A 14,120-nucleotide genomic window follows, 5' to 3' on the forward strand; every position below is an offset into this window, starting at 1 on the left:
CCTCTTACTGTCTTTTGAAGCGATCCTTAAACAGTCTAGGAGTCAGAAAAGGGCCAGAGGCACTGGATGCCTACTGACATGACATCAGAAAGACCTCATCTGTGTTTAATTGAGAAAAAAAAACCTCTTACTGCCTTTTGGGGCGATCTTTAAACAGACTAAAAGTCAGAAAAGGGCCAGAGACACTGGATACCTACTGACCTGACATCACAAAGACCTCACCTGTGTTTAATTGAGAAGAAAAAAACCTCTTAATGTCTTTTGAAGCGATCCTTAAACAGTCTAGGAGTCAGAAAAGGGCCAGAGACACTGGAGGCCTACTGACATGACATCACAAAGACCTCATCTGTATTTAATTGAGAAAAAAAACCTCTTACTGTCTTTTGAAGCGATCCTTAAGCAGTCTAGGAGTCAGAAAAGGGCCAGAGACACTGGAGGCCTACTGACATGACATCACAAAGACCTCATCTGTGTTTAATTGAGAAAAAAAACCTCTTACTGTCTTTTGAAGCAATCCTTAAACAGTCTAGGAGTCAGAAAAGGGCCAGGGACACAGGAGGCCTACTGACATGACATCACAAAGACCTCATCTGTGTTTAATTGGGGATAAAAACCTCTTACTGTCTTTTGAAGCCATCCTTAAACAATCTAGGAGTCAGAAAATGGCCAGAGACACTGGATGCCTACTGACATGACATCACAAAGACCTCATCTGTGTTTAATTGAGAAAAAAAACCTCTTACTGTCTTTTGAAGTGATCCTTAAACAGTCTAGGAGACAGAAAAGGGCCAGAGACACAGGATGCCTACTGACATGACATCACAAAGACCTCATCTGTGTTTAATTGAGAAAAAAAACCTCTTACTGTCTTTTGAAGTGATCCTTAAACAGTCTAGGAGACAGAAAAGGGCCAGAGACACAGGATGCCTACTGACATGACATCACAAAGACCTCATCTGTGTTTAATTGAGAAAAAAAAACCTCTTACTGCCTTTTGGGGCGATCTTTAAACAGACTAAAAGTCAGAAAAGGGCCAGAGACACTGGATACCTACTGACCTGACATCACAAAGACCTCACCTGTGTTTAATTGAGAAGAAAAAAACCTCTTAATGTCCTTTGAAGCGATCCTTAAACAGTCTAGGAGTCAGAAAAGGGCCAGAGACACTGGAGGCCTACTGACATGACATCACAAAGACCTCATCTGTGTTTAATTGAGAAAAAAAACCTCTTACTGTATTTTGAAGCGATCCTTAAACAGTCTAGGAGTCAGAAAAGGGCCAGGGACACAGGAGGCCTACTGACATGACATCACAAAGACCTCATCTGTGTTTAATTGGGGATAAAAACCTCTTACTGTCTTTTGAAGCCATCCTTAAACAATCTAGGAGTCAGAAAATGGCCAGAGACACTGGATGCCTACTGACATGACATCACAAAGACCTCATCTGTGTTTAATTGAGAAAAAAACCTCTTACTGTCTTTTGAAGTGATCCTTAAACAGTCTAGGAGACAGAAAAGGGCCAGAGACACAGGATGCCTACTGACATGACATCACAAAGACCTCATCTGTGTTTAATTGAGAAAAAAAACCTCTTACTGTCTTTTGAAGTGATCCTTAAACAGTCTAGGAGACAGAAAAGGGCCAGAGACACAGGATGCCTACTGACATGACATCACAAAGACCTCATCTGTGTTTAATTGAGAAAAAAAACCTCTTACTGTCTTTTGAAGCGATCCTTAAACAGTCTAGGAGTCAGAAAAGGGCCAGAGACAATGGAGGCCTACTGACATGACATCACAAAGACCTCATCTGTGTTTAATTGAGAAAAAAAACCTCTTACTGTCTTTTGAAGCGATCCTTAAACAGTCTAGGAGTCAGAAAAGGGCCAGAGACAATGGAGGCCTACTGACATGACATCACAAAGACCTCATCTGTGTTTAATTGAGAAAAAAAACCTCTTACTGTCTTTTGAAGCGATCCTTAAACAGTCTAGGAGTCAGAAAAGGGCCAGAGACACTGGAGGCCTACTGACATGACATCACAAAGACCTCATCTGTGTTTAATTGAGAAAAAAAACCTCTTACTGTCTTTTGAAGCGATCCTTAAACAGTCTAGGAGTCAGAAAAGGGCCAGAGACAATGGAGGCCTACTGACATGACATCACAAAGACCTCATCTGTGTTTAATTGAGAAAAAAAACCTCTTACTGTCTTTTGAAGCGATCCTTAAACAGTCTAGGAGTCAGAAAAGGGCCAGAGACACTGGATGCCTACTGACATGACATCACAAAGACCTCATCTGTGTTTAATTGAGAAAAAAAACCTCTTACTGTCTTTTGAAGCGATCCTTAAACAGTCTAGGAGTCAGAAAAGGGCCAGAGACAATGGAGGCCTACTGACATGACATCACAAAGACCTCATCTGTGTTTAATTGAGAAGAAAAAAACCTCTTACTGTCTTTTGAAGCGATCCTTAAACAGTCTAGGAGTCAGAAAAGGGCCAGAGACACTGGATGCCTACTGACATGACATCACAAAGACCTCATCTGTGTTTAATTGAGAAAAAAAACCTCTTACTGTCTTTTGAAGCGATCCTTAAACAGTCTAGGAGTCAGAAAAGGGCCAGAGACACTGGATGCTTACTGACATGACATCACAAAGACCTCATCTGTGTTTAATTGAGAAGAAAAAAACCTTTTACTGCCTTTTGGGGCGATCTTTAAACAGACTAAAATTTAGAAAAGGGCCAGAGACACTGGATACCTACGGACATGATATCACAAAGACCTCCCCTGTGTTTAATTGAGGAGAAAAAACCTCTTACTGCCTTTTGGGGCCATCTTTAAACAGACTAAAAGTTAGAAAAGGGCCAGAGACACTGGATACCTACGGACATGATATCACGAAGACCTCACCTTTGTTTAATTGAGAAGAAAAAAACCTCTTACTGCCTTTTGAAGCGATCCTTAAACAGTCTAGGAGTCAGAAAAGGGCCAGGGACTCAGGATGCCTACTGACATGACATCACAAAGACCTCATCTGTGTTTAATTGAGAAAAAAAACCTCTTACTGTCTTTTCAAGCCATCCTTAAACAGTCTAGGAGTCAGAAAAGGGCCAGAGACACTGGATGCCTACTGACATGACATCACAAAGACCTCATCTGTGTTTAATTGAGAAAAAAAAAACCTCTTACTGTCTTTTGAAGCGATCCTTAAACAGTCTAGGAGTCAGAAAAGGGCCAGAGACACTGGAGGCCTACTGACATGACATCACAAAGACCTCATCTGTGTTTAATTGAGAAAAAAAAACCTCTTACTGCCTTTTGGGGCGATCTTTAAACAGACTAAAAGTCAGAAAAGGGCCAGAGACACTGGATACCTACGGACATGATATCACGAAGACCTCACCTTTGTTTAATTGAGAAGAAAAAAACCTCTTACTGCCTTTTGAAGCGATCCTTAAACAGTCTAGGAGTCAGAAAAGGGCCAGAGACACTGGAGGCCTACTGACATGACATCACAAAGACCTCATCTGTGTTTAATTGAGAAAAAAAACCTCTTACTGTCTTTTGAAGCGATCCTTAAACAGTCTAGGAGTCAGAAAAGGGCCAGAGACACTGGATGCCTACTGACATGACATCAGAAAGACCTCATCTGTGTTTAATTGAGAAAAAAAAACCTCTTACTGCCTTTTGGGGCGATCTTTAAACAGACTAAAAGTCAGAAAAGGGCCAGAGACACTGGATACCTACTGACATGACATCACAAAGACCTCATCTGTGTTTAATTGAGAAAAAAAACCTCTTACTGTCTTTTGAAGCGATCCTTAAACAGTCTAGGAGTCAGAAAAGGGCCAGAGACACTGGATGCTTACTGACATGACATCACAAAGACCTCATCTGTGTTTAATTGAGAAGAAAAAAACCTTTTACTGCCTTTTGGGGCGATCTTTAAACAGACTAAAATTTAGAAAAGGGCCAGAGACACTGGATACCTACGGACATGATATCACAAAGACCTCCCCTGTGTTTAATTGAGGAGAAAAAACCTCTTACTGCCTTTTGGGGCCATCTTTAAACAGACTAAAAGTTAGAAAAGGGCCAGAGACACTGGATACCTACGGACATGATATCACGAAGACCTCACCTTTGTTTAATTGAGAAGAAAAAAACCTCTTACTGCCTTTTGAAGCGATCCTTAAACAGTCTAGGAGTCAGAAAAGGGCCAGGGACTCAGGATGCCTACTGACATGACATCACAAAGACCTCATCTGTGTTTAATTGAGAAAAAAAACCTCTTACTGTCTTTTCAAGCCATCCTTAAACAGTCTAGGAGTCAGAAAAGGGCCAGAGACACTGGATGCCTACTGACATGACATCACAAAGACCTCATCTGTGTTTAATTGAGAAAAAAAAACCTCTTACTGTCTTTTGAAGCGATCCTTAAACAGTCTAGGAGTCAGAAAAGGGCCAGAGACACTGGAGGCCTACTGACATGACATCACAAAGACCTCATCTGTGTTTAATTGAGAAAAAAAAACCTCTTACTGCCTTTTGGGGCGATCTTTAAACAGACTAAAAGTCAGAAAAGGGCCAGAGACACTGGATACCTACGGACATGATATCACGAAGACCTCACCTTTGTTTAATTGAGAAGAAAAAAACCTCTTACTGCCTTTTGAAGCGATCCTTAAACAGTCTAGGAGTCAGAAAAGGGCCAGAGACACTGGAGGCCTACTGACATGACATCACAAAGACCTCATCTGTGTTTAATTGAGAAAAAAAACCTCTTACTGCCTTTTGAAGCGATCCTTAAACAGTCTAGGAGTCAGAAAAGGGCCAGAGACACTGGAGGCCTACTGACCTGACATCACAAAGACCTCACCTGTGTTTAATTGAGAAGAAAAAAACCTCTTAATGTCTTTTGAAGCGATCCTTAAACAGTCTAGGAGTCAGAAAAGGGCCAGAGACACTGGAGGCCTACTGACATGACATCACAAAGACCTCATCTGTGTTTAATTGAGAAAAAAAACCTCTTACTGCCTTTTGAAGCGATCCTTAAACAGTCTAGGAGTCAGAAAAGGGCCAGAGACACTGGAGGCCTACTGACCTGACATCACAAAGACCTCACCTGTGTTTAATTGAGAAGAAAAAAACCTCTTAATGTCTTTTGAAGCGATCCTTAAACAGTCTAGGAGTCAGAAAAGGGCCAGAGACACTGGAGGCCTACTGACATGACATCACAAAGACCTCATCTGTATTTAATTGAGAAAAAAAACCTCTTACTGTCTTTTGAAGCGATCCTTAAACAGTCTAGGAGTCAGAAAAGGGCCAGAGACACTGGAGGCCTACTGACATGACATCACAAAGACCTCATCTGTGTTTAATTGAGAAAAAAAACCTCCTACTGTCTTTTGAAGCGATCCTTAAACAGTCTAGGAGTCAGAAAAGGGCCAGAGACACTGGAGGCCTACTGACATGACATCACAAAGACCTCATCTGTGTTTAATTGAGAAAAAAAACCTCTTACTGTCTTTTGAAGCAATCCTTAAACAGTCTAGGAGTCAGAAAAGGGCCAGGGACACAGGAGGCCTACTGACATGACATCACAAAGACCTCATCTGTGTTTAATTGGGGATAAAAACCTCTTACTGTCTTTTGAAGCCATCCTTAAACAATCTAGGAGTCAGAAAATGGCCAGAGACACTGGATGCCTACTGACATGACATCACAAAGACCTCATCTGTGTTTAATTGAGAAAAAAAACCTCTTACTGTCTTTTGAAGTGATCCTTAAACAGTCTAGGAGACAGAAAAGGGCCAGAGACACAGGATGCCTACTGACATGACATCACAAAGACCTCATCTGTGTTTAATTGAGAAAAAAAACCTCTTACTGTCTTTTGAAGTGATCCTTAAACAGTCTAGGAGACAGAAAAGGGCCAGAGACACAGGATGCCTACTGACATGACATCACAAAGACCTCATCTGTGTTTAATTGAGAAAAAAAAACCTCTTACTGCCTTTTGGGGCGATCTTTAAACAGACTAAAAGTCAGAAAAGGGCCAGAGACACTGGATACCTACTGACCTGACATCACAAAGACCTCACCTGTGTTTAATTGAGAAGAAAAAAACCTCTTAATGTCCTTTGAAGCGATCCTTAAACAGTCTAGGAGTCAGAAAAGGGCCAGAGACACTGGAGGCCTACTGACATGACATCACAAAGACCTCATCTGTGTTTAATTGAGAAAAAAAACCTCTTACTGTATTTTGAAGCGATCCTTAAACAGTCTAGGAGTCAGAAAAGGGCCAGGGACACAGGAGGCCTACTGACATGACATCACAAAGACCTCATCTGTGTTTAATTGGGGATAAAAACCTCTTACTGTCTTTTGAAGCCATCCTTAAACAATCTAGGAGTCAGAAAATGGCCAGAGACACTGGATGCCTACTGACATGACATCACAAAGACCTCATCTGTGTTTAATTGAGAAAAAAACCTCTTACTGTCTTTTGAAGTGATCCTTAAACAGTCTAGGAGACAGAAAAGGGCCAGAGACACAGGATGCCTACTGACATGACATCACAAAGACCTCATCTGTGTTTAATTGAGAAAAAAAACCTCTTACTGTCTTTTGAAGTGATCCTTAAACAGTCTAGGAGACAGAAAAGGGCCAGAGACACAGGATGCCTACTGACATGACATCACAAAGACCTCATCTGTGTTTAATTGAGAAAAAAAACCTCTTACTGTCTTTTGAAGCGATCCTTAAACAGTCTAGGAGTCAGAAAAGGGCCAGAGACACTGGAGGCCTACTGACATGACATCACAAAGACCTCATCTGTGTTTAATTGAGAAAAAAAACCTCTTACTGTCTTTTGAAGCAATCCTTAAACAGTCTAGGAGTCAGAAAAGGGCCAGAGACAATGGAGGCCTACTGACATGACATCACAAAGACCTCATCTGTGTTTAATTGAGAAAAAAAACCTCTTACTGTCTTTTGAAGCAATCCTTAAACAGTCTAGGAGTCAGAAAAGGGCCAGAGACAATGGAGGCCTACTGACATGACATCACAAAGACCTCATCTGTGTTTAATTGAGAAAAAAAACCTCTTACTGTCTTTTGAAGCGATCCTTAAACAGTCTAGGAGTCAGAAAAGGGCCAGAGACAATGGAGGCCTACTGACATGACATCACAAAGACCTCATCTGTGTTTAATTGAGAAAAAAAACCTCTTACTGTCTTTTGAAGCGATCCTTAAACAGTCTAGGAGTCAGAAAAGGGCCAGAGACACTGGAGGCCTACTGACATGACATCACAAAGACCTCATCTGTGTTTAATTGAGAAAAAAAACCTCTTACTGTCTTTTGAAGCGATCCTTAAACAGTCTAGGAGTCAGAAAAGGGCCAGAGACAATGGAGGCCTACTGACATGACATCACAAAGACCTCATCTGTGTTTAATTGAGAAAAAAAACCTCTTACTGTCTTTTGAAGCGATCCTTAAACAGTCTAGGAGTCAGAAAAGGGCCAGAGACACTGGAGGCCTACTGACATGACATCACAAAGACCTCATCTGTGTTTAATTGAGAAAAAAAACCTCTTACTGTCTTTTGAAGCGATCCTTAAACAGTCTAGGAGTCAGAAAAGGGCCAGAGACACTGGAGGCCTACTGACATGACATCACAAAGACCTCATCTGTGTTTAATTGAGAAAAAAAACCTCTTACTGTCTTTTGAAGTGATCCTTAAACAGTCTAGGAGTCAGAAAAGGGCCAGAGACACTGGAGGCCTACTGACATGACATCACAAAGACCTCATCTGTGTTTAATTGAGAAAAAAAACCTCTTACTGTCTTTTGAAGCAATCCTTAAACAGTCTAGGAGTCAGAAAAGGGCCAGAGACACTGGAGGCCTACTGACATGACATCACAAAGACCTCATCTGTGTTTAATTGAGAAAAAAAACCTCTTACTGTCTTTTGAAGCGATCCTTAAACAGTCTAGGAGTCAGAAAAGGGCCAGAGACAATGGAGGCCTACTGACATGACATCACAAAGACCTCATCTGTGTTTAATTGAGAAAAAAAACCTCTTACTGTCTTTTGAAGCAATCCTTAAACAGTCTAGGAGTCAGAAAAGGGCCAGAGACACTGGAGGCCTACTGACATGACATCACAAAGACCTCATCTGTGTTTAATTGAGAAAAAAAACCTCTTACTGTCTTTTGAAGCAATCCTTAAACAGTCTATGAGTCAGAAAAGGGCCAGGGACACAGGAGGCCTACTGACATGACATCACAAAGACCTCATCTGTGTTTAATTGGGGATAAAAACCTCTTACTGTCTTTTGAAGCGATCCTTAAACAATCTAGGAGTCAGAAAATGGCCAGAGACACTGGATGCCTACTGACATGACATCACAAAGACCTCATCTGTGTTTAATTGAGAAGAAAAAAACCTCTTACTGCCTTTTGAAGCGATCCTTAAACAGTCTAGGAGTCAGAAAAGGGCCAGAGACACTGGAGGCCTACTGACATGACATCACAAAGACCTCATCTGTGTTTAATTGAGAAAAAAAACCTCTTACTGTCTTTTGAAGCGATCCTTAAACAGTCTAGGAGTCAGAAAAGGGCCAGAGACACTGGAGGCCTACTGACATGACATCACAAAGACCTCATCTGTGTTTAATTGAGAAAAAAAACCTCTTACTGTCTTTTGAAGCGATCCTTAAACAGTCTAGGAGTCAGAAAAGGGCCAGAGACACTGGAGGCCTACTGACATGACATCACAAAGACCTCATCTGTGTTTAATTGAGAAAAAAAACCTCTTACTGTCTTTTGAAGCAATCCTTAAACAGTCTATGAGTCAGAAAAGGGCCAGGGACACAGGAGGCCTACTGACATGACATCACAAAGACCTCATCTGTGTTTAATTGGGGATAAAAACCTCTTACTGTCTTTTGAAGCCATCCTTAAACAATCTAGGAGTCAGAAAATGGCCAGAGACACTGGATGCCTACTGACATGACATCACAAAGACCTCATCTGTGTTTAATTGAGAAAAAAAACCTCTTACTGTCTTTTGAAGTGATCCTTAAACAGTCTAGGAGACAGAAAAGGGCCAGAGACACAGGATGCCTACTGACATGACATCACAAAGACCTCATCTGTGTTTAATTGAGAAAAAAAACCTCTTACTGTCTTTTGAAGTGATCCTTAAACAGTCTAGGAGACAGAAAAGGGCCAGAGACACAGGATGCCTACTGACATGACATCACAAAGACCTCATCTGTGTTTAATTGAGAAAAAAAAACCTCTTACTGCCTTTTGGGGCGATCTTTAAACAGACTAAAAGTCAGAAAAGGGCCAGAGACACTGGATACCTACTGACCTGACATCACAAAGACCTCACCTGTGTTTAATTGAGAAGAAAAAAACCTCTTAATGTCCTTTGAAGCGATCCTTAAACAGTCTAGGAGTCAGAAAAGGGCCAGAGACACTGGAGGCCTACTGACATGACATCACAAAGACCTCATCTGTGTTTAATTGAGAAAAAAAACCTCTTACTGTATTTTGAAGCGATCCTTAAACAGTCTAGGAGTCAGAAAAGGGCCAGGGACACAGGAGGCCTACTGACATGACATCACAAAGACCTCATCTGTGTTTAATTGGGGATAAAAACCTCTTACTGTCTTTTGAAGCCATCCTTAAACAATCTAGGAGTCAGAAAATGGCCAGAGACACTGGATGCCTACTGACATGACATCACAAAGACCTCATCTGTGTTTAATTGAGAAAAAAACCTCTTACTGTCTTTTGAAGTGATCCTTAAACAGTCTAGGAGACAGAAAAGGGCCAGAGACACAGGATGCCTACTGACATGACATCACAAAGACCTCATCTGTGTTTAATTGAGAAAAAAAACCTCTTACTGTCTTTTGAAGCGATCCTTAAACAGTCTAGGAGTCAGAAAAGGGCCAGAGACACTGGAGGCCTACTGACATGACATCACAAAGACCTCATCTGTGTTTAATTGAGAAAAAAAACCTCTTACTGTCTTTTGAAGCGATCCTTAAACAGTCTAGGAGTCAGAAAAGGGCCAGAGACACTGGAGGCCTACTGACATGACATCACAAAGACCTCATCTGTGTTTAATTGAGAAAAAAAACCTCTTACTGTCTTTTGAAGTGATCCTTAAACAGTCTAGGAGTCAGAAAAGGGCCAGAGACAATGGAGGCCTACTGACATGACATCACAAAGACCTCATCTGTGTTTAATTGAGAAAAAAAACCTCTTACTGTCTTTTGAAGCAATCCTTAAACAGTCTAGGAGTCAGAAAAGGGCCAGAGACACTGGAGGCCTACTGACATGACATCACAAAGACCTCATCTGTGTTTAATTGAGAAAAAAAACCTCTTACTGTCTTTTGAAGCGATCCTTAAACAGTCTAGGAGTCAGAAAAGGGCCAGAGACACTGGAGGCCTATTGACATGACATCACAAAGACCTCATCTGTGTTTAATTGAGAAAAAAAACCTCTTACTGTCTTTTGAAGCGATCCTTAAACAGTCTAGGAGTCAGAAAAGGGCCAGAGACAATGGAGGCCTACTGACATGACATCACAAAGACCTCATCTGTGTTTAATTGAGAAAAAAAACCTCTTACTGTCTTTTGAAGCGATCCTTAAACAGTCTAGGAGTCAGAAAAGGGCCAGAGACACTGGATGCCTACTGACATGACATCACAAAGACCTCATCTGTGTTTAATTGAGAAAAAAACCTCTTACTGTCTTTTGAAGCGATCCTTAAACAGTCTAGGAGTCAGAAAAGGGCCAGAGACACTGGATGCTTACTGACATGACATCACAAAGACCTCATCTGTGTTTAATTGAGAAGAAAAAAACCTTTTACTGCCTTTTGGGGCGATCTTTAAACAGACTAAAATTTAGAAAAGGGCCAGAGACACTGGATACCTACGGACATGATATCACAAAGACCTCCCCTGTGTTTAATTGAGGAGAAAAAACCTCTTACTGCCTTTTGGGGCCATCTTTAAACAGACTAAAAGTTAGAAAAGGGCCAGAGACACTGGATACCTACTGACATGACATCACAAAGACCTCATCTGTGTTTAATTGAGAAGAAAAAAACCTCTTACTGCCTTTTGAAGCGATCCTTAAACAGTCTAGGAGTCAGAAAAGGGCCAGGGACTCAGGATGCCTACTGACATGACATCACAAAGACCTCATCTGTGTTTAATTGAGAAAAAAAACCTCTTACTGTCTTTTGAAGCGATCCTTAAACAGTCTAGGAGTCAGAAAAGGGCCAGAGACACTGGAGGCCTACTGACATGACATCACAAAGACCTCATCTGTGTTTAATTGAGACAAAAAACCTCTTACTGTCTTTTGAAGCGATCCTTAAACAGTCTAGGAGTCAGAAAAGGGCCAGAGACAATGGAGGCCTACTGACATGACATCACAAAGACCTCATCTGTGTTTAATTGAGAAAAAAAACCTCTTACTGTCTTTTGAAGCGATCCTTAAACAGTCTAGGAGTCAGAAAAGGGCCAGAGACACTGGATGCCTACTGACATGACATCACAAAGACCTCATCTGTGTTTAATTGAGAAAAAAAACCTCTTACTGTCTTTTGAAGCGATCCTTAAACAGTCTAGGAGTCAGAAAAGGGCCAGAGACACTGGATGCTTACTGACATGACATCACAAAGACCTCATCTGTGTTTAATTGAGAAGAAAAAAACCTTTTACTGCCTTTTGGGGCGATCTTTAAACAGACTAAAATTTAGAAAAGGGCCAGAGACACTGGATACCTACGGACATGATATCACAAAGACCTCCCCTGTGTTTAATTGAGGAGAAAAAACCTCTTACTGCCTTTTGGGGCCATCTTTAAACAGACTAAAAGTTAGAAAAGGGCCAGAGACACTGGATACCTACGGACATGATATCACGAAGACCTCACCTTTGTTTAATTGAGAAGAAAAAAACCTCTTACTGCCTTTTGAAGCGATCCTTAAACAGTCTAGGAGTCAGAAAAGGGCCAGGGACTCAGGATGCCTACTGACATGACATCACAAAGACCTCATCTGTGTTTAATTGAGAAAAAAAACCTCTTACTGTCTTTTCAAGCCATCCTTAAACAGTCTAGGAGTCAGAAAAGGGCCAGAGACACTGGATGCCTACTGACATGACATCACAAAGACCTCATCTGTGTTTAATTGAGAAAAAAAAACCTCTTACTGTCTTTTGAAGCGATCCTTAAACAGTCTAGGAGTCAGAAAAGGGCCAGAGACACTGGAGGCCTACTGACATGACATCACAAAGACCTCATCTGTGTTTAATTGAGAAAAAAAAACCTCTTACTGCCTTTTGGGGCGATCTTTAAACAGACTAAAAGTCAGAAAAGGGCCAGAGACACTGGATACCTACTGACCTGACATCACAAAGACCTCACCTGTGTTTAATTGAGAAGAAAAAAACCTCTTAATGTCCTTTGAAGCGATCCTTAAACAGTCTAGGAGTCAGAAAAGGGCCAGAGACACTGGAGGCCTACTGACATGACATCACAAAGACCTCATCTGTGTTTAATTGAGAAAAAAAACCTCTTACTGTATTTTGAAGCAATCCTTAAACAGTCTAGGAGTCAGAAAAGGGCCAGGGACACAGGAGGCCTACTGACATGACATCACAAAGACCTCATCTGTGTTTAATTGGGGATAAAAACCTCTTACTGTCTTTTGAAGCCATCCTTAAACAATCTTGTTGTTGTTGTTGTTATGTGCGAAGTCGTGTCCGACCCATCGCGACCCCATGGACAATGATCCTCCAGGCCTTCCTGTCCTCTACCATTCCCCGGAGTCCATTTAAGTTTGCACCTACTGCTTCACTGACTCCATCCAGCCACCTCATTCTCTGTCGTCCCCTTCTTCTTTTGCCCTCGATCGCTCCCAGCATTAGGCTCTTCTCCAGGGAGTCCTTCCTTCTCATGAGGTGGCCAAAGTATTTGAGTTTCATCTTCAGGATCTGGCCTTCTAAAGAGCAGTCAGGGTTGATCTCCTCTAGGACTGACCGGTTTGTTCGCCTTGCAGTCCAAGGGACTCGCAAGAGTCTTTTCCAGCACCAGAGTTCAAAAGGCTCAATTCTTTGACGCTCGGCCTTCCTTATGGTCCAACTTTCGCAGCCATACATTGCAACTGGGAAGACCATAGCCTTGACTAAACGCACTTTTGTTGGCAGGGTGATGTCTCTGCTTTTTAGGATGCTGTCTAGATTTGCCATAGCTTTCCTCCCCAGGAGCAAGCGTCTTTTAATTTCTTTGCTGCAGTCCCCATCTGCAGTGATCTTGGAGCCCAGGAAAATAAAATCTGTCACTATCTCCATTTCTTCCCCATCAATTTGCCAGGAATTGAGAGGGCCGGATGCCATGATCTTTGTTTTCTTGATGTTGAGTTTCAAGCCAACTTTTGCACTCTCCTCCTTCACCCGCATCAACAGGCTCTTTAGTTCCTCTTCACTTTCTGCCATTAGAGTGGTATCATCTGCATATCTGAGGTTGTTGATATTTCTCCCTGCAATCTTGATCCCAATTTGTGACTCCTCTAAACCCGCATTTCTCATGATGTGCTCTGCATACAAGTTAAATAGGCAAGGTGACAGTATACAGCCTTGCCGAACTCCTTTCTCAATTTTGAACCAGTCAGTGATTCCATGTTCAGTTCTCACTGTTGCTTCTTGACCTGCATATAAATTTCTCAAGAGACAAATATGATGCTCTGGTATTCCCATCTCTTTAAGAACTTGCCACAATTTGTTGTGCTCCACACAATCAAAGGCTTTAGCATAGTCAATGAAGCAGAAGTAGACGTTCTTCTGGTACTCCCTAGCTTTCTCCATGATCCAGCGTATGTTGGCAATTTGATCTCTAGTTCCTCTGCCTCTTCGAAATCCTGCCTGTACTTCTGGAAGTTCTCGGTCCACATATTGCTGGAGCCTAGCTTGTAGGATTTTGAGCATAACTTTGCTAGCATGAGAAATTAGTGCAATGGTGCGGTAGTTTGAACAGTCTTTGGCATTGCCCTTCTTTGGGATTGGAATGTAAACTGACC

Source organism: Paroedura picta, chromosome 17 (genome assembly GCF_049243985.1).
Source record: "Paroedura picta isolate Pp20150507F chromosome 17, Ppicta_v3.0, whole genome shotgun sequence".
Lineage (NCBI taxonomy): Eukaryota > Metazoa > Chordata > Lepidosauria > Squamata > Gekkonidae > Paroedura > Paroedura picta.